Below are 25,924 nucleotides of genomic sequence, written 5' to 3' on the forward strand. Positions count from 1 at the left end.
GGGGGGCGGACAGTATATCCTTAGACCACTGATCATTTTAAAAAGAATATAATAAAATACTCCCTAGTCATTTGACATTCATAAACAGAACTGCCTCATATATCAGAAAAAAAAAAGATTATCACATTTAGTTTTATTTTATTCCACCTTCATTAACAATTTATTATCTCTTGTCTCTTAAAAATATTTAGAATTTCAAAACAGGCATGGCTTGTATATTGAATAGTATTTTGGGTCTTCACACATCTTCAGGCTAGAGTACCTTTATTTGAATAAAATTACCAACTACCTTATTAATGGTATATGCTATTCTAAACAATCAAAGTTTTTCTTTCTAGGTTCTTTTGAGGTAATAATTTAAAATATTACCTACTTCCTTAGAATGTAGCGAAGAAAGTTTGTGCTGAGACATGATTATTAAGGTCTGACAATGCCCCAGGTGCTGAAGTCAGAGACTAAGGAATTAGACAGCAGCTCTATTTTAAAAAGAAAAAGAATCCACAAAATCTAAGGTGCAAATTTACTTGCCTCAAGGCAAGTTGTTCAGCTCTTTTGGCTCAGTTTCTGATAATAACAATGCTGATCTATATTATAGTGTTAAGCTAAGCACTAAGAATAATGATTAGCTAGTACTTTGTAGCTTAAAAGTCAATCATGCAAATTTGCACATGCATAAAATCTGAAGGGAGTAGGAAAGTAAGCCTTCTGTATTTCTAAATAATAACAAGGTAATCCATTTTAGGCCCCTTTTGTTATGCAGCACAGGAGTAGGAGCCCCGGCCTGGCTGAACAAGCCATCGAGTATTCCACTCAATGCATGCTTGCAGTGAACAGAATTCAGGAATATGGTATTTGTCATTTCACTGAGAAATTGATATACATACGTGAAATCTCTAAAAAGAGTTAGGTTGAGTATATAATTAAATGCTAGGCTGTAAGAGGTATAGAAGTTGAGTAGAGGAACAATGGCAATAGCTGCAGTAATAAGGAAAGGCTTTCAGGGGAAAGAAGTATCCATTTTACAAGAAGCACAGGCATTTGATCACCAAAGTAAAGTAAAAGGAAATGGAAAAAGGAGGCAGTTTAATGTGGGGCCGTGAAAGTGAGACACAAGCACAAGGGAATGGAAAGGGAATAATCCTGACCACAGGTGCAGCTTTTGGGGTGGCGGGGAGGAACAAGGGAGAGCACAGGACACTTGGCAAACAAGTGAGGGTGGTCAGTTGATACCTGCTTCAACCAAAGGCTGATGGACCCCATCACCAAGAGAAACAAGGAGTCATTATAGATTTTTTTTTAATGCAATGACCTGATACAAGCAGCATGAAAGGAAATCTAAACAAAGATGCACTGTGTCTCTTGTTAGGTGACCATTAGAGAAAACCTAACACAAGCTCCTGAAAGCTTAGACAGTCATGTTGAAAAAGGAAGATTTAAAGATTCCAAAACACTAAGAAAGTCTGGTGATTGGCAGCTCATGGAAGGTCCAAGTCAGCAAGGGGTCACCAAGCCATTCATGATATTGACACTGTGAATGGAGCTGCTTCTGAAAGAAAAGGGGAGGGAAGATAAGAAGAGGGAGGCTTTGGTGGGAAGAAATAAAACTTTGACATATTTGGAGGACTAGACCTGTTAAGGATTGGGACTGTGAAGGAAAAAGGGGTTACAAATCTTTAATTCCTAACTGGGCAGGGCATGGTGGGTATTCATGCCATAGGCCTATAACTTTTTTAGTAAAAGGCTTATCACTGCCTTAAACAAGCCCTATGCATTGTTTCTGTGCACCTGTGGTTGGCAGTTGTGCAGAGCCAGGATGATGAGCCAGGTATAGAAGGTCACCAGGGCAGAAATCCCTGCGTGACTAGTGAAGGACAATCGCAGAATGGGACCTCACCCCCAAGGTGACCTTTCCTCCCCTAGCATATCGCTGGTCATGCAGTTTGGACCCGTGACCTTCCCTCCCTAGATATAATATCTAGACCTCAGTTGCATTTCAGCTCAGGGCTTAGAAAAGCAGCAAAATGAGATAAGCAACACCATGGCCAAGGCTGACCTCAGGACCAACTGCATTGAATAACAACGCCCTGCCTTGGTGCTAACCAATCCATCAGTGGAAACCTACCCCCTGAAAGGACACACCTGGAAAGCTGCTGAATATTCTATTGGGATCTTCCCTAAAATCTCCGCCCTTAAAACCCCTGAGGAAGAGGACCCAGCTCACTCTCCCTCGCAGGAGCACACCGGCACCTTTCCCTTCCCTCTCCCTCTCCCTCTCCCCATCTCACCTTTACCTTCCTCACTTCTAAGCTCCAAGGGCCCTTCCTTTGCCTCTACAACTTGTCTCCTCAGCCCATTTCTTCCACAAGTTACTTCTTCTACCTCTGTGGTTTTCTACATAAATGTTCTCGTATAGGTGGAGTCTTGGCTCTGAATTGTTTCCTAGCCGGAATTCAAGTACAGAGGCAGCTGAACCCAGGTCCAGTCTGACCCCACGGGTCTAACACCTGGTGCCGTTCCCACACCACCCCCACTCATCTAGGTTCATACACCTTTGGGGACTTGACTTTGAGTGGTAAACACACAACACAGATGATTTATTGTAGAATTGTATACCTGAAACCTATGTAATTTTATTATCCAATGTCACCCCAATAAATTCAATTTTTTAAAGAATATAAGAAATGCCCTCTCTCAGACCTCTCCTTCTAAAGCATGACCACCCTCAAGAGAGTACGTAATCTTAAACATTCTATAGTCCAAACCCCTTGCTTTCTCCTGCCTCCAAGAAGTAAAAAAAATAAAAATAAAAATTAGCTTTACTTATATAGTTAAGAGGCTTGGTAATTAATGGATGTAGAAAGCTATTGTTCCTGGGACTGGAATGTGTGACTGGATCTGCCCTGACTTCAGGAGACTGGCAAGCAATTCGACCTTTGTGCCCCGGGATTGCAAGTGACCAAGACAGTCTGTGAGCCATTGTGCTCCAGGGAGAGAATGTACACCGCCCAGGATGCAGATAAAGAATCATCCATCAGCAGATGAAGGGATGCTTGGAAAATCAACAAGTTAGCTGATTAACCTTTTACCCCGAATTCCAAATACCTTACATTTCTCCTAAATTCCAAACCCTTTACCTACACTTTTCTTCTCCTTATAAAAGGGACAGTTTGAGATGAGATGTAAGACAGTCTTTTCAGGGCACATAACCCTCCGTCTTCTTTGATCACCAACCGTCTGAATAAAAGCACCAATAAAGATTCCATTCTTGTCTCTACTTATTGGTTCTGGCAGTGACAGGTAGCATGAATTCTGACTGTTCCAGTTTCAGAATCTTCCTTATATTCCCTCGTTAATTTCAAATGCATAAAAGAAGCTTTAAAACAGTCATTTCCTAGAGCCTTTGAGATCTTGCTCCCTGGCATATGTGGTCAGTTTGACTCAAATAAATTCATAAAAATTTTCTACAGATTTGGATGTTTCTTATGTCAACACTAATGTTTCAGATTAATAAAGAACATAATATTTTTTAAAGAAGTGGAAAGGTAAATAGATACAACTACAGCAGAGAAATCATGGAGAATTAACACTGAGAACAGGCATTCAGTTCAGTGGAGGAGGAAGAGATGCAAGAGACAAAGTTGGCCATGACTCGGAGAAAGTGGTTTCATGGAGTGATTGTGTTCCTATCCACAACTGAGGAGGACAGATGTTCGGGAGGGCATTCATGAATTGAGTAAGACCATCCATTCAAAGAACCTGATTGATAGCATGAGTAGAATCATATTAGGAAGAAAAGCAGGATGAAGTAAAAATTGTACTTTTATGGGAAAAATTGAGGCAGCTTTCAAAACAGAAGGACAAAAGTCCAAGTGTGGGGAAGGGGATCATCCAGAGAGGGCAATGACAGTTAAAGGGAAAGGCAGTAAAGAGAGGAGTCAAACAAGTTCCCTTAAGAGTCTGCAAAGATGAGAGCCAAGAACCATGAGACATTTGTTGGAAACATCAGACAGGACTTTTGATAGAAGGATATCTAATTTAGGTAGCTATCTAAATTTGTCTTTCTCAATAATAACAAGGTAATCATTTTAGGCCCCTTTTGTTATACAGTACAAGGCAGGAACCTTTAATGTGGTAAATCAAATGAAAGATGAGAGAGCTGATGGGGTTGAGGCTTAATGAAATAAAACAAAGCCTGAAAAGTTTCTGTGGACAATAATCCAGGGAACCAATGAGGGATGAATGAAAGGAGTGTGGAGCGGAGAACCTGGCCAAGTGGCTGTTGTACAGCAGGCTCCACCAGGGCACCAGCTGCACTGAACCACATGCTCTCCAGCAGCACTCTGCAGTCTGTGAGCAGAAGGCTCACCAAGCGATCCAAGGCTGGGATGGGGAGGGCCCACGAGGGAGTCCAAAGTGCCAGCCAGAGGAGCATTGAATATCACCTGGAAAGGAGTCAAGTTTAGCGTAATGAGAAAAGCTTAATCTTAGCAAAAAAGGGCTAGGATGAGTTTTGTTGTAAATCCCAAAGCAGAGAGCAAGTTTCAAAAGTTGTGGGGAAGGAGACACAGGAAAATGTGCAGAAGAGCTGAATTTGGCACTTGCCAGTGATTGGGAGCAGTGTTTTATGCTAGGGAGTTCCACACGTGGCCTTGGGGGCATGGAAGTCAAGGATCAAAAAATGTCATTTTGGATGAGAGAATGAAACAGTGAAGAGTAGGCCAAGAACTGGATTCAAGTAATTTTGGTAGATGGAATTTCTTTCTTAAAGCAATGGTTTTCAAAGTATGGGTTTCAGATTGGCAATACTAGCATCACCTACCTCCTGAAACACAAACTCTGGGAATGAGTCTCAGAAATCCATGTTTTAACAAGGCCTCCGTGGGATGAGGCATGCTCAAGTTTGAAAACTACTGTCTAAAGAGCATACTAAGAAAAATGAAAAGAATAGATGACAAGGGCATTATCTGTTAAGAACTGGAGTGAGGCTTCATCAATATTCTGAAATGACCATGTAAAACAGACAATAATAATAACCAAGCAATAAATACTTTATGCCCTTTTGCATTTTACAAATTTCTTTAAATGTATTTATAATTTCTACAGCACAAAAATACCTACAGAGTGGGAAAAATTACTGCAAACCACATACTCAATAATGGGTTAATACTCAAAATAAACAAGAAATTCCTACAAGTCCTTAGCAAACACACACACACACACACACACACACACACACACACACACACAAAACCTGATTTTAAAATGTGCAAAGGAATTGAGTAGGCATTTCTCCAAAGAAGACATAAAAATGACTACAGGTATATGAAAAGATGCTCAACATCAAGGAAATGCAAATCAAAGCCACAGTAGTATCCCCATACTGGAATTCTAATGGTACTTGCTCTTCACTGATAACTTTAAGACAAAAATCCAAAATATTTATCAACTATTCATGGAAAAGAATTCAAAATTGCAACAAATGCATGCAAAGAGTTGCTGCATTTTAACAATACAGAAAATAAATAGTTTGAAGGATAAAAGTAAATTGTAGGAATGTATAATTCAAACATTATAAATATGAGGTTGTTCTGTGATGTTCAAATAACAACATTTTAGCAAATACATTCTGAAGGCTCTTGACAAGTTAGACACTACGATTTCCTAGTAATTACTTTATGAAAAAATAGTATTTGTTGTTAGATGATTTACATAAAAACAATTTATAGTGCTATTTGAATTTATTTAATTATTTAAATGCCAGACTAAATATGTTCCCTAGAGAAATCTTAGTAAAATTATAATTTCATTAGTAATTGGAAACAATGATGCTTATGAGTTTCTCTACTGTACACGTAGCTATATTCCAGTGACGGCTGACCTGGGATCCAAATAAATGACAATGACTGAGACATTCAAAGGTCAGTGTGCACACAATTAGGAATGAGGAACTACATAAATGACTTCACATTCACCCAAGCCTTTGTGTTCAATTTAAATGATTCTCGGTGTATGCACTATAAACACGCTCTCAATTGAAGTCCATTAGCACATTTGTTAAAATTATATTTATTTCAAAAATATTTCAAAATTTGCTTAATTACAAAGGCACCATGTTTGTATTATCTCAATGAAGTCTGTGTTCATTGTTGAAAGAAAATTCAGATCAAATAATGCCAAGAAAATAAAAATGCCATACTTCTATCATGCATAATTACACACATATTTTACACCTTAATTTAAAATTTTCCAGACATTTTGCTGTCACACACACACACACTTTAAGTTGCTTCATCTTGCCATTTCCTTATCAATAACTTTTATCTTATCTAACATACAGTTTACATTTAATTTTCCCAATTGTCCCAGAAATGATTATTACAGTTATTTTATCCAAACCAGAACACACATTGCATTTATTTTTGTTGTTGTTGTTGGTTTGGTTGGTTTTGGGGGTCTTTGGGATGGGGTTTTTTTTTTTAGAACTTGAATCTCTTCTTTTTTAATATAACACACCTCCCCCTTCTGTTTTTATTTCTCTCCATAGATTGTCTTGTTTAGAATAAATTGCCCATTATACTGAAGAATGATTCACCTTCTAGATGTGCCATTGAATCATTTAGCTTGTTCTTTCTCTCTTGAATTTAGTTCTAGATGATTAGTGGATTCAGAATATATCATAAATGATGCAGTAAACATCATCACATCAGGAGACATCTGGATGACCCACCATCAATGAGACTAAGATAAAAGTCTGAATTTAGGTCATGATAGTCTGATTGCTTAGAGTACAGCCCCACCTACACCTTTGGACTAGAAAGTTATCTCTGTGGTTTTACTTTGGCATCGTTCAAATATTCAATTTCCTATCAAATCTAATAGTCTTCACACTAATTGATAATCATTGCCAGAGTTGGTGTTTAGAACTTGCAAATGGCTGCTTTTTTAGTTCTTTAAATTCAGAATGCAAAGTCAAATAGAGTGATTATGCTTATTAATTACTGAGTACTTGCAAAGTGTCAAGTTCTGTGCAACAGGCTTTATAAATCCTGAGTTATTCAAACCTCAAACCAATCCTATGAGTTAAGTAATAGTTTGCCCATGTAGCCAATGAGGAAAGTGAAACTATTAGAATAAGACTATTAAGGAAATTATATATTTTTTCTTGCTGGTAGGTCATTAATTCTGGAGGCAAAATCCATACCCAATGTCTGTCTAACTCCAAAGTATATAATATTTACCCTTAAGTAATATGCCTTTCTAACCCACAAATGTATTTTGTTTTGGTTAAGACAATAATAATAATAAATGAATTGAGAATAATGTTAGACATGACATCATGAAATACAACCTTGAATTCAGTCTTACTCTATGAAGTGGAGATAGTTTATGTTATCTCACCTGAGTTCTCTTTGCCCCACATTCTCCTTTTTTAAACACTGAATTTCTAAAATCTCTTCAGTTAAAATTATCAATAGCATTAAAATTTGGGGAAATTTTTAAATTGGGGAGGAGAGAGGAAAGGAGAAAACCTGTTTGTTTGTTTACCCCAAGATAAGGAATGTGCACCTAGTAGCAAAAAAATAAAATTACTGTCTGGGGAGTGTAAGGGGCACACCTATAGTTTTCTGGGAAATCTTCCTATTTATCTCATTTATTTATTTGAATCAAGAATGTTAAACACTTGTATTATTCCCACGAAAGCCCTTAAGCTTTGGTGAAATTTTTTATTTTCAGTATTTTAATAAAGGTCCTCTAAAATTCTCCTGGACTTGTGTTGTGAAATGTTTCCTGCATGAAGTCAAGAACCCACACCCTACCTGCTGGCCCCAGGCAGACCCATTCAGGGCCAGGTCCCCTTTCCAGCAACACTTTCATTAGACAATAAACACAACTTGATAAAATACCTTTGATTATACTTTTCTGGATTTGGTTGGTTTATATTTTGTTTGGGGTTTTACACCTATATTGAGTGAGATTGACCTGTATATTTCATTTCTCTCATACTATGTGCCTTCTTTTGAGATGAAATATATACATTAATCAATATGTTTTTCTGGAATATTATGTGCAAAATTAAAAATGTTTATTTTAAAGAAGTGTTACCTATATTAAATCTGGGTCTGATATTTTCTGAGGAGAGAAAAAAAATGTAACTACTAGTTAGATTTTATTTATTTTTATATTATTTACTTTTGTTTTCTTAATTCATTTTTGCTTTCATTTTTGTAGACGTTCACTTCATTTGAGCTTTCCAATGTTTGGTGAAATTTCTCCATTATTATATCTTCAAATTCCAGCATTTGTAGTTGTGCCCTTCTTCCTAATATTGTTTATTTGTACTTTCTTTTAATTTTATCTTTTTGAAAGTTTGCTAATTTTACTAATTTGTTCAATGCGCCAGTTTGGCCTTGTGATTTCCTATGTCATGTGTATATATCCTTTTTCACTGTTTACTTACTTTTATTATTTCTTTTCTTCTACTTTTTTTAGTAGCTTTCTCCTCTTCTTCTAATGTCTTTCGCTAAACATTTATTCATAGTTTTCAGCACTTCTTTTTTAATAAAGCAATTAAGGCTATCATTTTTCCCTATAAAATCTTAAGCTGTATCCTATAATTTTTTATATGAAATACTGACAGCTTTTGCATTGCTGAATTTTAGTTTCCATTTTAATTTCTTCATCCCATGAGTAATGTAGAAGACATATTAAAATTTAAACATATGTGGAGCTTCCATATATACTTCAAAGACATAATCTTTGAATTTTGTTGTTATCTGGAGGAAGAACTTTCTAATCAGAGGACATCATAGTAAAAGACCCTGAGTAAGAAAGTCCCTGATATATTCAAGGAACTATACAAAATTCACAGTAGCTGGAGGAAAGTCAAGAGAAGAGTAGAAAAATGTAGCCAGAGGGTACACAGGGCCAGATCCTGGCAGACCTAGATCATATTAAGGATTTAGCATTCACTCTGTGTGAGAGAGGAAGTATTGGAAGGATCTTAAGATAATCTACATTTTAACAGGATCACTATCTGCAGGGGAAAGTGCCGAAGCAGAGGGACCAATCAGAGTATATAATAATAATCTAGATAAAAGATGCTGGAGGCTTTGATCAGGTGTGTTGGTAGAGGTAGTGTAAAGGCCAAAGTCTATATTTTGAAGGCAAAACTGGCAAGATTTTCTGCAATACTGGATATGAGTGTAATAGAAAGAGAAGAATCAATGTTGATAGCAAGGTTTTTAGCTCAAGAAACTGAAAGAATGTAATTGTAATCAGCTTAAATGGAGAAGACTACAGTGGGAACAGCCACAGTCTTCTCAGGTGATAACTTTGAAATGCTTTAGATATCAAGTAGAAATGTGAAGACAGTTACATATGCATTTTTGGAACCTCAGGCCTGGGAGTCATCAACATTTATGTGATATATAGAAATGTGACTGAAGTAGATCACTTAGGTAGTAATTTTAACTAGAAAAGAGATGTCCAAACTATAGAGACACTCCAGTAGTAAAAGAAAGAGGAAATGAAGAGGAACCAGGAAAGGACAATGAGAACAAGTGGCCATACAGGTAAGAGGAAAACTAGGCAAGTGCGATGTAGGAAGCCAAGTGAAGAAAGTGTTTCAAGATGTACATAGTAATCGTTTATGACAAGGGCTACCTGTAAATCAAGATGTGGAGTGAGCCCTGCCCATTGTGACTCAGTTGGTTGAGTGTTGTCTTGTGCATCAAAAGATTGCTGGTTAGGTTCCTGGTCAGGGCCCATGCTCAGATTGTGGCTCAATACCAAGTAGGGGGTGTGCAGGAGGCAGTCTCACATCGATGTTTCTCTCCCTCTCCCTTCCTCTTTCTCTAAAATCAAAATAAAAAGATGAGTGAGAAATTAGCATTGCCAATGGAAGACCATTGATGATCTTGATAAAGTGCAGCTGTAGTTCAATGGTATAGGAGAAAACCTGATTGCAAAATTCAAAAGGGAATGAGAGGAGAGCACAAGCAGGAGTAATTTTTTTTAGAGAGTCCTTTGATTTTATTTATTTATTTAGCCTTTTAGATTTATGTATTATTTTGTTTTAAACGTTTTTAATGTTGACATTATTGCAGGAGTCCCCCTCCTCCTCACCTTTGCCCACCTCTACCCTCCCCCGCCTCCCCCTTCCTTGGCCTTTACCAAATGAATGTCCAAGTTCATGGGTTTTGAATATGTTCTTTAGCTATTTCCTACACCTTCTCTATACATTCACTTCCCACTCCCTTCCCCTTGGGCACTGGCCAGTCTATTCCATGCATCAAAGGAGATAAAAATGATACACTAGTAATAGCTACAGGGAGATATGGAATCAAGAGAAGATCATTTTGTGTTGGTAATAAAATAAAATCATATGTGCATGCTTTTATTTTATTACCAATGATTAGATTAATCAACAACAACAAAAAAAAAGGGAAAATGATGATTCAGGAAAGAGATGAGAAAATTGCCGGAATGTTATCCTTGAGTAAGTGAGGAAGAGTAAGATAGAGGGAACAATATGGAAGTTGACCTCAGTGAACAGCTTGGAGTGTTTATTTACAATAACCAGGAGACAATGTTGTCCACATCATCTCAGCCATAGATACCTGGGTAGATGCAGTTGGAGTTCTTAAAAATTTTTTTTCTGATATGCCTCCATTTTTTCAATGAAGAAGGAAAATAAGCTATCAGCTGATAATGAGGATAGGAAGTCATGTTACAAGTGTGAAGTGAAGTGAGAAATTAAAGGAATGTGATAGAGAAAACTGACCAGGAAAATCAATTGTGATCAATGGGCAGCATGAAGTAATATCAGTAAGCACATTTTATTTTGTTTTGTTGTTTGTCTTTTTGTTTCTCCAGTTACAGTCTGGGACCAAAGTATGCAGGTGGATTTAATCAATGCTTTGGTTTTACCAAATGAGTGTGATAACGAGCAAGAGAGCTGAGGGTTTGTTATATGCTGTGTTGTTGTTGTTTTTTCAAAAGGCTATGGTTAGTGATATAATTTTTAAATTATAAATTTATTTATAATCATCAAGTTTAAATAAGAGTTTTTGACATTATATATTATCTCCATTAACTAAAACTAACATCATGGCAAATAAGGAAATTATTCCCCACATTACTTTGAACCACAATATTGAAGCATAGTGCTTAAAAATAAGTAGCTTACAGTACAAATGAAAATTTCCATTTGATATATCAAAAATAGTTTATGTAGTAATAGTAATAAATTATACAGTCCCTTTGAAACAAAGCATAAATTTTATGACACTATCACAAAGAGATGATTATGAACGAATTTCTGTCTCGACCAATATGAAGCTACAAATTGATTTGTTTTGTATCTCAGAAATAAAATGTACTTCTCTTAGCATAGAAATCAAGAAGATGAAATTCTTTTATCAGCCTGCAAAGACACATTTTACAGTGTCGACTACTAGAGACAATAAATTTATTTCAAGTAAGATTTTATGGATAAGGTAGAGTATATACAAAATATGTATTACTTTACTCTTTATTTTAAAGTATGTTTTTGTCAAATACATCTTAAAAACTTCCCTAGTATCCCCTGCCTCCTGAACCTTTCTCTGTCTCCTCACAGCAGGTATCCTCGTGGCTTCCCAACTGCCATCACAATCACAAGCTTGACCACAGTGCAGGCAAATATGGCTCTTCAAAACTTCTCTAACCCAAGACAGACAATATCTGGCTTCCCAAGTGGTTGTCAAAGGGGTCAAATAATGCAATCTAGAAATGTGGGGAAATTGACACCTTGTGGTATCACATTTGACCGATGGGGACAAAAGACAAAAGCAACTCCTTCTCCTTCTTCCCTTCCATGTTCTATTCCAAGGCACAGTTCTCTGTGGACTCTGTCTAAAAATATCCTGTGAGGCAAAGCAGGTGCACCTACCAGGTAGGCAGCTGTATCTTTTGCACTAAGTACATCATGAAACAAGGCTAGCAAGATACTACATCACCTTGCATTGTACCTAACTAGCTTTCCCTGCCTCCATTCCCTTTGCTCTTGCTCTCATTTCCTAGAATTGCGCCTCACAAATAAAGCATCAGCACTTAATCCTGGTAATTAGACCAATTTTTAAGAGAACATAGGCTAAAATGTGGAGGAGCAGAGTACGGTTAAAATTTTACAGAGCAAACATTCATGTACTCACCATAAAGTTAAAAATTAAAGCATTCTTTAGAAACATCTCCTTGTGCCCTTCACAAAATATATAGAAATAATCATTTTTAAATTAACATAGATTGAAGTCTGAGCCCATGCCCATTGCAATGGCAGAAAGTAAAGGCTCTGTCATTCTTGGGGCTCAAATTCTCTTTGAAAAAAAAATGATGCAAAAAGTAAATCTTTTTAATCATAGGACCCACTAACTTTTGACACCTTGTAGACACCAGGATTCTCTCCCTAATCTCTACTTTCTTTACAAACACACTCTCTCCATCTGAAATGCCTAGCAAAGTTGCTTAAATATCTGAGAGTTTTATGGAACAAAAGCCAGAAATTTGAGTGGTTTGCAGGCCATGTCTGCTTAAGTCCACTTATGTCCACTTATTACAAACCCCCTGAAAAATAAGACAGTACAAAATTACTTTTAAAACTGAAACTGCAAAGCAGTACCAAAGCTCTTGTAAATTTTTAATTTCTGATGATATTTGTAAGACTAGGAGAAGAAAATAAGGGTGTCAGGTGTTCATATAAACATTCAACACTGTTTATAATAAACAATTTTAATACAAATATAATAAACCATTTTAATACAAAGTGAGAGGAGTAAATTAACTGACCTATTCTTCTACTTGGTAGCATTCAGCATTATTTTAACTTTGTATAAATTCAGTTTCTCATTTGATTGAAAGTTCCAATTTTTATTATTTTAAACTTTTTATTGTGTATTATAAAATGCATACAAAAAATGGCATAAAGTAAGTTTTGGTTAATTAATTATTATAAAGTAAACCCCTGTGTAAAGAGGTAAACAACTAGAACATTCTTTTCTTTTCTATATGCTTGTAAGAAGGCATCCCTAATTACAAAAGCTTATTTATTTTTGAACTTTATATAAGTAGAACCAGATATTACGTTGCTGTTTTTTGTATCTGAATTTTTTTTTTAAATGTTGGTAGGAATGCACACTGGTACAGCCTCTGTGGAAAAGAGTATGAAATTTCCTCAAAAAATTAAAAATTGAATTCCCATTTGACCCAGTGATCCCACTTCTAAGAATATATCCTAAGAAATTAGAAACACCATAGGAAGGAAACCAAGATGGCGGCATAGGTAAACACCTAAACTGCTGCCTCACACCACAATTTCAAAACTACAACTAAAAGACAAAATGGACATCATGCAGAACTACAGGAAGGCTGGCTGAGTGGAAATTCTACAACTAGAAGGAAAGAGAAAAGCACACTGAGACTCAGAGGAGCTGCAAGAAGCAGAGAGGACTGGCAACTGAGTGTGCGGCTGGCTTTCTCAAGCAGGAACTAAACTCCAGTTCCAGGCGAGACTCTGGGGACCCAGACTCATACAGGATGAAACTGGACTGTCAGGAAAGAGAAAAGCACATGAAGACTCAGAGAAACTGTGGAAGGCAGAGGTACTGAGGCATGCACGTGGAGATGGCAGGAAACTGAATACGCGGCTGGCTTTCTCAAGTGGGAGAGAGACAAAAGCTCCTGACTACACTGAACTCCAGTTCTGGGCGAGACTCTGGGGACCCAGACTCATTCGGGGAGAAACTGGACTGTCTGGCAGTGGGTGAAACTCGAGGGTGGCTTTCTCTCAGAGGTGCTTGCAGCAATTACCACGGGACACTGAGACATAGGGGCCTATTAGGGCAGGGCTGATGAGAAACCAATGCTGTCTGCTCTGCCCTGAGACTCCGCCCAATCCAAGCTAAGCACAGAGGCTTTTGCAAGGTTTGTCTCATAAGGGTGTCTCCAGCACAGAAGTTCTCCCAGCGTAGACACAGCTGATCCTCACAGCCAATTGGACTGGAGGTCAATTCCTCCCAGTGACACCAACAACAATCAAGGCTTAACTACAACAAGACTGTGCACACAGCCCACAAAGGTGTGCACCAAGAGTGTCCACCTCAGGTAACTGGGGAGGCTGAGCCCCTGGACTCTATAGGACACCTAGCACACAAAGCCACTCTATCAACTCAGGGAAGCAGCCAAAATGCAGAGACAAAGAAACAGATCACAAATGACAGAAATGGAGGAAAGCAAATGACTGGATATAGAGTTCAAAACCACGGTTATAAGGTTTTTCAAGAATTTTCTAGAAAAGGCCAATAAATTTAGCAAGACCTTCGAGGATATGAAAAAAGACCAACTAGAAATTAAGCATACACTGACTGAAATAAAAAATATTATACAGAAATCTAACAGCAGACTAGAGGATCACAAGAATCAAGTCAAAGATTTGAAATACAAAGAAGCAAAAAACACTCAACTGGAAAAGCAAAAAGAAAAAAGAATCCAAAAATATGAAGATAGTGTAAGGAGCCTCTGGGACAACTTCAAGCATACCAACATCCAAATTATGGGAGTGCCAGAAGTAGAGAGAGAGCAAGATACTAAAAACCTATTTGAAGAAATAATGACAGAAAAATTCCCCTACCTGGTGAAAGAAATAGACTTACAAGTCCAGGAACTGCAGAGAACCCCAAACAAAAGGATTCCAAAGAGGACCACACCAAAACACATCATAATTAAAATGCCAAGAGCAAAAGACAAAGAGAGAATATTAAAAGCAGCAAGAGAAAAACAGTTAGTTACCTACAAAGGAGCACCCATATGACTGTCAGCTGTTTTCTCAACAGAAACTATGCAGGCCAGACGGGAGTGGCAAGACATATTCAAAGTGATGAATAGCAAGAACCTACAACCAAGATTACTCTACCCAGAAAAGCTATCATTCAGAATTGAAGGGCAGATAAAGAGCTTCACAGATAAGAAAAAGCTAAAGGAGTTCATCACTGCCAAACCAGTATTATATGAAATGCTGAAAGGTATTCTTTAAGAAGAGGAAGAAGAAGAAAAAGGTAAAGATAAAAATTATGAACAACAAATACATATCTATCAACAAGTGAATCTAAAAATCAAGTGAATAAAAAAATCTGATGAACAGAATAAACTGGTGAATATAATAGAATCAGGGGCAAAGAAAGGGAGTGGACTGACAATTCTCCAGGGAAAAGGGGTGTGGGGGGTGCGGGAAGAGACTGGACAAAAATCATACACCTATGGATGAGGACAGTGTGTGTGTGGGGGGGTAAGGGCAGAGGGTGGGGTCAGAACCGGGGGGAGGGGAGCTATGGGAAAAAAAAGAGGAACAATTGTAATAATCTGAACAATAAAGATTTATTAAATTAAAAAAAAATAGAAATTAGAAACACCAATCAGCACCCCTATGTTCATAGCAGCACTATTTGCAATAGAAAAGATTTGGAAACAGCCTAATTACCCATCAGCAGATGAGTGGATAAAAATATTATGGTACATTTACACAATGGAATATTATGCAGTAGTAAAAAAGAAATAACTCTGACCATTTGCAACAGCATGGATGGACCTGGAGAATATTATGCTAAACAAAACAAGCCAGTCAGAGAAAGATAAGTATCACATGATCTCACTCATATGTGGAATCTCAGTAACAAAATTAAATGATGAACAAAATAGATCCAGAGAAATAGAAGCATGACACAGACTGTTGAACCTCAGAGGGAAAGCAAGGGAGGTTGGGTGGGTGGGAAGAGATCAACTAAAGAACTTGTATGCATATATGCTTAACCCACAGTCACAGACAATATGGTGGTGAAGGCCTGGGGTGGGAGGGGTGAGGGTGGTCTAGAAGAAGAGGTCAGTGGTGGAGGGGGGGACATTTGTAATACTTTCAACAATAAAGATTTAAAATAAAAAATGTTTTTTAAAAATGCATTTATATTATACACCTATTTTATCCCATGTTTTTATCTATAGTTTAAGTTCATTTGCTTTCCTGAATAGTATTTCATCTAACCTAATAATAGACAAACATACAAATTGACCGCACCTCCACTATGCCCACAGCCAATCAGAGTGAACAAGATGGCGGTTAATTTGCATATGCGGTCGCTGAGCAGCCTGGGTCCCGTAAACATCCTCTGGACCCAGGCCGCTCAGAGCCTGTAGGCCCACGCTTAGGTCCTGAGCGGCAGGGGTCCCAGAACGCCCCCTGGCCACTTCAAGCCTATAGGTGCAGGAGCCAAGGGGCTGGGGGCGGGGCGGGGCAGGAAACATCCCCTGTCACCATAGTGCCCCCAGCCGCTTGGGAATGCTCCAGCACCAAGAGGTAGTTTGGGTCCACGCCCCCAGCCTGGTGCACATGATGGGGGGCTGGCTGCTGGCCTCTGGGGTGTATGGAGACCCCCTGGCGGCCACCGCTGCGTGCGGCCCAGGGGTCCCTGCATGTCCCCCAGCCTGGCGCCCATGGTCAGGGCTCATACAGGAGGCAACCAATCAAAGTGTCCCTCTCACATTGATGTTTCTCTCTATCTCTCCCTCTCTCTTCCACACTCTAAAAATCAATGGGAACATACCCTCAGGTGAGGATTAAAAAAAAAATGCATATCCTATGAAAGACACATCTTGAAAATGCCTAAAGAAAGTTGTCATTTTTTTCTTGGTGAAGGGACTGGAGTCCGTGTTGATGAAAACACCTTGGTGGCTGTGGTGACTGGTAGTGGCTGCAGCAGCGGGGTGATGGGGCTGGTGCCTTCCCCTGATCAGCCCAGTTGCCTCCCACAAAGGAGCGTGGGGAGCGGGCCTAAGCCATCAGTAGGACATCCCCTGAGGGCACCCAGTATGTGAGAGGGGGCAGGTTGGGCTGAGGGACCCCCCGACCCCAGTGCACGAATTTCATGCACTGGGCCCCCAGTTGTAATTATAAACCACAATTAATTTTCCTACTCCATGATAGATATTTATATTAATTCCAGATTGGGGCTATCCTATATAATAAAAGCCTAATATGCAGAAGGCAGCTGATCAATGATTTTTTTTTCATGATTGATGTTTATATCTCTCTCCCTCTCCCTTCCTCTCTGAAATAAATAAAAAAATTATTAAAGAGTTGGAGCTGAGAAGCAACATTAAAAAAAAAAACTGAACAGTTCCTTTAAAGTTGTTGTTTTGGCCCTAACTGGTTTGGCTCAGTGGATAGAGTGTAGGCCTGCATACTGAAGGGTCCAAGGTTTGATTCCGATCAAGGGTATGTACCTTGGTTGTGGGCACATCCCCAGAAGGGGGTGTGCAGGAGGCAGCTGATCGATGTTTCTCTCTCATTGATGTTTCTAACTCTCTATCCCTCTCCCTTCCTCTCTGTAAAGAATCAATAAAATATATTTTAAACAATAATAAAGTTGTTGTTTCTTTTGTTTGTTTTTGTTGTTGTTGTCCTTTAATCCAGAGAGCAGGTTTATCTAATTGTTGCCTTCTAGGGTGAAGATTTTGGGGTTCATGTGCACAGGCAGCCAACCCTCAGGTTGGGGAACCAAGACCCAATGTGTTCACATCACTCACCTGACTATTGTCAGCTCTCAGGAGATCATCTAAGTCCACACCTTCTCCTTATAGTGTTTGTTCTCATTACATTCCTAATGCTTATGCCTCGCTCAGTAAATGGCATAACTTTAGCAAGGATTGTGGAGACTTCTATGGCCACTATGAGGAATATTTGATTTAAATAAAATTGTTCATTCAAGAAGCATCTTAAAAGTCAAAGGAAATAACTCCATTCGTGATAACATGGATGGACCTTGAGGGCATTATGCTAAGTAAAATAAGTAGAGAAAGACAATTACCATACAATCTCACTTATATTGTGGTAGGCCTTAAGACAAGACGTGAACAGAGCAAAGACAATGAGCCAGGTACAGAAGGTCAGCAGGGCAGAAAGCCCTGGGGGCCTGGCAAAGGGGAGTTGTAGGGTGGGACCTTCTTTTCAGGGTGACCTTTCCTCCCCTAGCAAATTGCTGGCCATGCAGTTTAAATCCCCTGACCTCTCTTCCCTAGAGATAACATCTAGGCCTCAGTTGCATTTTAGCCCTAGGCCCAGAGAAGCAGCAAAACCAGACAAACAATGCCATGGCTGACCTCAGGACCAGCTGCATTGGATAATGACCCCTGGTGCTGACCAATCAATTAGTAGAGACCCAAACCCTGAAAGGACACACATAGAAAGCCGCTGAATATTCTTTTGAGATCTTGTCCTGGGAGCTCCTCTAAAATCTCCACCCTGCGGTCCCTTAGGACAAAGGACCCAGCTCCTTTCCCTTCCCTTTCCCCCTTCCAATCCCTCCAGCGGCATCACCTTTACCTTCCTCACTCTAAGCTCTAAGGACCCTTCCTTTGCCTCTATAACTTGTTTCCTAAGCCCATTTCTTCTACAAATTACTCCTCGCACCTACTACTGATATCATGTTATATGACAGTTATATCTCAATTTAAGAAAAAAAAATAAGGTGTCTCAGGCTCAGTTGTTATAATTTTTTTATTGGTATGCAGAGTCCTCCAAACAAAAGTCTGATTCAAAGATTGCTTTACTGAAAGACTCTCTGACAAAAGCTAATGAGGAATTTAACAAACTTCAGTAACAACAAACTAAACTCATTTCCCTAGGAAATCCCTGCTTTCGTCCTCCTGTTGGCTTCCTATATCTCTTTCTCCCTTTCCACCTTATTCTTTTAGTCTCTCTCCTCTTTACGTTGGGCAGACTTTCCTTGTTTCCCAAAACACTCTCTTAACGATTCCTAAATGCCACTTGTTTTTAAAGATCCTTCTCTTCTATGAGCAAAGTATTCCGGCAACTGTAGAATTTAAACCTTAGACCTCAGTAGAATTAAGAACTATAATTAAGAATTTGCCTTAACCAAGGTAAGACTGGTAATGATGCATAGAATAATTTAAATTCTGCAGTGGTGCATACTACAGTGTTACCTGACTATATCAACTTGTGCACATATTGGTTGGTTGGAACCATTGATGCTAAATCTTGCTTGTCAAAAGTTCATTGGATGACCCTAGAAAGGGACCTACAGAATGCTTTTTCCTGAAAACCAACATGGACTCACTGAAGGCAGCTTCCACACCCATCTGAGTCTCACTGCCCACTCTCCAGAAGTACCACAAGTGGATATACAGGTTGTATCTTGCCAGAAATGTGTCTAGGGAAACAGAATATAATAAACCTCTTTGTGTTGGAGAATTACTCAGGGAAGATTACCTAGCAGGGTAGAGCAGGGAGGAGCAGTCCATTGTCCAGGGGAGGGTGGGGTGGGGAAAGGGCAATCAGTCCTTTTGTATTTCAAGCTCAGCTGAAGGATACCCTTGGCTGACTTCCATGTGTAGGAAGTGGGATTACACTTTCTCAAAAGATTCAACCAGTCTGCAGGGCTCTGGATGGCACCTCCTGGAAGACTGCTTATAGTATGAGAAGCAACCACCACAGCAGACAGAGCTCTCCAATGCCTCAATGTCCACTTTAGAATGTTGGACTCCCCTAGCTCAACTGAGGGAAGGCAGGTAGCCAGCCCCTTTACTTATCTAGTTGGTTACTTATTTCTTTGTTTAACAAACACATATAACATTTCTGTATGCAGATATTTGCAAGTTCTTTATAAGTATTGTGTAATGCTCACAACAATTATATGAGGTAGTGCTATTATTATAATACCTTTTTTTTTTTTACATGAATACACTGAGGTACAGAGAGGAGAATGCCCAACCAAAAGTCAGACTGCTAGTAAATGAAAATCTAGATTCAAACACAGGCAGTTTGTCCAGACTCCATGCTGTTAACCCAAGTAATTGATTTTTTTATTATTATTATATAACTTGTTAGGAAAATAAAAGCATTTGTCAGGAATCATACCCCAATTTTATGAAGCATTTTATACCAGCTGCAATTCACTTAATCCTCACAATACTCTGTGACATGAATATTTTAATCTTCAGTTTATAGATCAGAAAACAATGTCAGTGGGTCATCTGAAGTCGAATGGTTAGAAGGGCACAGGTTGCCTGAGGCAGGCATGGGTTCTTTCCACTGTACTGCATTATCAGTTACTAGAAAGATCTAAGGAAAGTAGGTGACAAGATTGCAAAAGAGATAAATAATCTTAAAAAAACAACACAGAATAAAAAGCATGATTCAGAACTGCCCGACTATTGCTGACTGTACATCTGCTTGCATAACATATTACCATCAGCCCTCACAGTGGAAAACGAGTCAATTTCTATATTACTGTGGCTCTGTCAAAGGCCTCTCCAGGGAACTGGAAGAATTTGCTGAATTCATGTTGCCATCTAGCCCATTATAAGAACTCTACAGTAATTAGACTCAGCACCAGAAGTGCACACAGACTGGCAAACCGAGACTGGTGCATTATCTTGTTAAGCACGCCCAGTCACTCATCCCTGTATTATCTGTAACTTCAGGATGTCAGTAAAACAAGAAACACACAAGGACATGGTTTTCCAATAAATATAGAAATATGTGGACTGTTGAGAAAGGACAATTCTGATGAGAAGACACAAAAATTAGTTCAGATATTTGAAATAACTTTGACTAAACTCAAAACAATTCCATACATCAATGACAGTCTGTGGTGGGCAGTTAGACAGACATGAGCAGAGCAAAGACAATGGGCCAGGTACAGCAGGTCACCAGGACAGAAAGCCCTGGGTGCCTAGCAAAGGACAATTGTAGCATGGGACCTCGTTTCCAGGGTGACCTTTCCTACCCTAGCATATCACTGATCATGTGGTTTAGACCTTCCTGCCTAGAGATAACATCTAGGCCAGAGTTGTACTTCAGCTCCAGGTCCAGAAAAGCAGCAAAACTAGACAAGCAATGTCACAGCCAAGGCTGACCTCAGGATTAGCTGCACTGAATAATGACCCCCTGCCCTGGCACTGGAAATCAGTCAGTGGAGACCACAACCCTGAAAGGACACACCTGGAAAGCTGATGACTATTCTATTGAGCACTTCCCTGGGACCTCCCCTAAACTCTCCACCCTTAAAACCTTTAGGACAGAGGACCCAGCTCACTCTTCCTCCCAGGAGTACACCCACATCTTTCCCTCCACTCTTCCTCTCTCCCCATCCCCCTCGGTGTGCCTTCTTTACATCTAAGCTCCAGGGCCCTTCCTTTGCCTCTATAACTTGTTTCCTAAACCCATTTCTTCTACAAATTACTTCTTCCACCTCTGTGATGTTATAAATAAACTAGAGGCCCGGTGCATGGATTTGCCCTCTCGCAATCTGGGACCCCTCAGGGGATGTAGTAGTGCTCAAAGTGGCAGGCGGCCAGGGAGGAGCCCCCACCACTCTGCTCATCTTGGCCCCACTGCGCCAGCCGCTGTGCCACTTGGTAAGCACTGAGTGGCGCTCCTGCTGTGGGAGCACAATGACCACCAGGGGCAGCTCCTGCATTGAGTATCTGCCCCCTGGTGGTCAGCGTGCATCATAGCAACCAGTCGACCCATCGTTCAGTCGCTTTGGCTTTTATATATATATACTAGTGGCCCAGTGCACGAAATTCGTGCACAGAAGGAGAGGGGGTTCCCTCAGCCCAGCCTGCACCCTCTCCAATCAGACATTCCCTCTCACATTCTGGGACCACTGGCTCCTAACCGCACACCTGCCTGCCTGCCTGGTCATACCTAACTGCCCCCCTGCTGGCCTGGTCACCCCCAACTGCCCCCCTGCAGGTGTAGTTGCCCCCAACTTCTCCCCCACACACTGGCCTGGTCGCCCCTTAGTGCCCCCCAGCCAGCCTGGTCGCCCCTCACTATTCCCCCTGCCAGCCTGGTTGCCCCACACAGCCTGTTCAGTCGTCCATTCGGTTGTTTCGGATGCAATGGTCGCTTAGCCTTTTATATATATAGACTAGAGGCCCAGTGCACAAAATTCGTGCATGGGGGAGGGGGTATCCCTCAGCCAAGCCTGCACTCTCTCCAATCTGGGACCCCTCGAGGGATGTCCGACTGCCCATTCAGGCCCGATACTACCGGGATCGGGCCTGAACGGGCAGTCAGACATCCCTCACAATCCAGGACTGCTGGCTCTCAACTGCTCACCTGCCTGCCTTCCTGATTGCCCCTAACCACTTCTGCCTGCCAGCCTGATCACCCCCTAACCACTCCCTTGCCAGCCTTATTGATGCTTAACTGCTCCCCTGCTAGCCCAATTGCCCCTAACTGCCCTCCCCTGCTGACCTGGTCACCCTTAACTGCCCTCCCCTGCCAGCCTGGTCACCCCTAACTGCCCTCCCCTGCCAGCCTGGTCACCCCTAACTGCCCTCCCCTGCCAGCCTGGTCACCCCTAACTGCCCTCCCCTGCCAGCCTGGTCCCCCCAAACTGCCCTCCCCTGCAGGCCTGGCCCCCTCAACTGCCCTCCCCTGCAGGCCTGGTCTCCCCCACCACTGCCCTCCCCTGCAGGCCCGATCGCCCCCAACTTCCCTCCTCTGCTGGCCTGGTCACCCCTAACTGCCCTCCTCTGCAGGCTTGATCACCCCCAACTGCCCTCACTTGCAGGCCTGGTCCCTCCCAACTGTTCTCCCCTGCTGGCCATCTTGTGGTGACCATCTTGTGTCCTCATGGGGGCAGCCATTTTTTACCACATGGGGGCAGCCATCTTGTGTGTTGGAGTGACAGTCAATTTGCATATTACTCTTTTATTAGATAGGATAGATGTCCTCTTCAAGTTTGAGTCTTGGCTCTGAATTCTTTCCTGGCCTGAACTCAAGTACTGAGGTTGCTGAACCCAGGTGTGGTCTAACACCTGGTACCATTCCTGCCACCTCCTATAGTCCTTATAAATCAGCATTGAAAAATAAGTTTATTATCTTAAAGGGTAAGCACTTCCACATTCTTTTCTTTGTTCTACATAGGTAACTGAAAGCTTTTGCAAGCAAAGTAATATCATGCTTGTTGTACACTGGTCTTTTCATATTGTAATGTTTTGTGTCTACTCCCTTTGCTAGTGCCTAATTTACTTTCTGTGCCAAAAGAGGTATTTGGTAGAATGGGTGAATGTGGTCATATTTTGAATTAGCCAAATAATTAAGAATTTCAACATTATGATATTGTATATATAACCTGTGTAAAGAATACAGGTTATATATACAATATCGTGCATGGGGGAGGGGGTATCCCTCAGCCAAGCCTGCACTCTCTCCAATCTGGGACCCCTCAAGGGATGATTGATGTAAAGAATAATATCCCCTTCACTTTAGGAAATGGGGTAAAAATATAACAAACAACACATCATTATGAATGTTACTAAAATGCTTTCTAACCGAATAGTAAATATAGAAACTAGAGGTTTCTCAAACAAAACAGGGGGGAAATGACATGCTTTGGGTTGGACATGTATAAAATGGCAAGAATTCTGACTAGCTTAGTCAAGGAATGTACTTTACTGTAAGGGCGATAATGACCTCATAAAAACAAAGGATGCAGGTGTGACTCAGAACAAACTGAATTTTACCTCAAGGCCCTGTGTCTTCCTTAGCTCTGCCCCTCTCTCTCAGCATTGATGCCATCAACATCATCTGCAGCATCTAGACTGCTTTGCTTTTCAAAGTTCATGATAGAAGATAGCCCCCAAGTGTATGTATTCTCTGTTCAAAGCACTAGCCACAGTTGGCTGACATCTTTTCATCTCACAGATCTAATTCTTTCTGGGCTGTGTACCAACATGGTGTCCTCTTTAAATCCACGTAGATGGAGGGAAAAGCTATTCTCCAAATGGCAAGACAAAAGATGAGCCATAGATAAACTAGACATCTACCTATGCTTCAAAGTTTGAAAAGAGAAGAGGTTTCAAAGCCCATCTGGTAAGCATATCATATTAAAACTAGGGGAAAAAATAATTATTGCTCCATAAACACACATATTAGGGAATCTATTTCAGTCAAACTCTGAAAGCACAGAATACTGTGTATTGAACTATGGTAGACTCAGTGAAAATGGAGAGAAACAACTATTTATATACATTTTTTAATGAAATGCCCTATATTCTGTATTCCATAGACCCAATAAATAAAGCCTTTGTCTGTTTTTTTCTCATTCTTCCAACTCTCCCCATCTCCAATAAGTCACTTTCCTAAGAAAAGCCACTGTGCTTTGAGAGAAATTACAAGGACACAGTGTTTCCCGACTCTTCACTAAGGTGAAATTCTAATGTAATAGGAATCACCAATTTCAAAGAAATCTTACCCAACAGTTAACAATATGTAAATGGGCTATCAAAGGTACTAAAATGTGTGCAGAAGTAATGTATGCAACACTTCAAGCAAAGTTCAGGATTTCATTTCCCTGGAATAAAAAGATAATATTCAAAATATATAACAACAGCTATAATTCTCTCGTTATATTAAAAAAAAAAGAAACTGAATTTCTAACCCCCAACAGAAACTACAAAAAATAAATATTCTATGCCAAAAACAGTATTTATTATTAGAAAGCTTCAACTCTCAGATCTACAATGTAAAATTTAATAAAGCAGCTACTTGACACGATAATACTCACAAGGACATAGTAGTGGGAGATAGAAATAATATAAAACCTAATAACATGTACAAAGTTCCATAAGAAAAATAAATATTCTAGTGTCAACATGACAGTTAAAATTCAAGGTTGAAGGTACATCCTTGTAATAATATGGTATTACTCATCCACAAAACACTTGCTCCAGAATAACTAGAAATAATTTTAGTTTCCAAGGGAGAAACATATTAAAATATTTTTAAGTTGTAGGGAAAATACCTTCAGTGAAATGACTGATAAATGCATATTTTGTTACTAAACTAAGAAAATATTCAAACCCAGAATTAATTTGAGTTAATAAACTTAACCCACAAATGAAATGAGCATCAGTCTCATGTCCTGTGACGAGAGTGTCAATTGTGTTCAATGGTGCTAAGTACTTTCTCAGTGTGTGTTTTTAAATATATACTTTTATTAATTTCAGAGAGGAAGGGAGAGGGAGAGAGAGAGAAACATCAATGATGAAACAGAATCATTGATTGGCTGCCTCCTGCATGCTCCACCCTGGAGATGGAGCCTGCAATCTGGGCATGTGCCCTGACCAGGAATGGAACCATGACCTCCTGGTTCATAGGTCAATACTCAACCACTGAGCCACACAGGCTGGGCACTTTCTCAATGTTTTAAGAGTAAAGTGAATTTTAGAGTTCAAGGAATTATAGGAAATTCAGTCTTCCCAATCAAATTGCCTTTCTAACACCTAAATACTAGAGGTGTTTTGGTAGAGCTTAATTTATTTTCTTTAAAATAATTAAAATATAATAAGAAAATCTACCCAGATTCAATCTGTGGGATCAAGTCTAGAAGCATGGAATAAACAAATATTTGGGCTGTTACATTTTCAAACAGGAAAGTACATATTAGAGTTGAATATTCTCATTTTTCTCAAATTTAAGCTTTACTATTTATCTCCCACATGAATGGAGCAACATTAAGGCATGAATTTCTGTCTGTGCTATTCATTGATGTCTCACTGATGCCCAAAACAGGAATGAGTTGACATAGTGTAGAGACCCAGTAAATAAATATACTTTGATTAATATAGTTTAAATTTTAGGTCAAATTCATTCTCATTCAATGGAGTGTATATGTACAATATTTACATTTTTCACTACACAACCTTTTATTAAATGTTTTTCCACTTTTCTTAATGTACAATTGACAAAATTATAATATATTTGAAGTGTGCAACATGAGGGTTTATTGAAAGGATTCCCACAACCAAGTTAAGTAACACATCCATCATCCTATTGCTTCCTTTTGTTTTGTTTTTCTTTATG

This window comes from Eptesicus fuscus, chromosome 8, assembly GCF_027574615.1.
Source record: "Eptesicus fuscus isolate TK198812 chromosome 8, DD_ASM_mEF_20220401, whole genome shotgun sequence".
In the NCBI taxonomy this organism is placed as follows: Eukaryota; Metazoa; Chordata; class Mammalia; order Chiroptera; family Vespertilionidae; genus Eptesicus; species Eptesicus fuscus.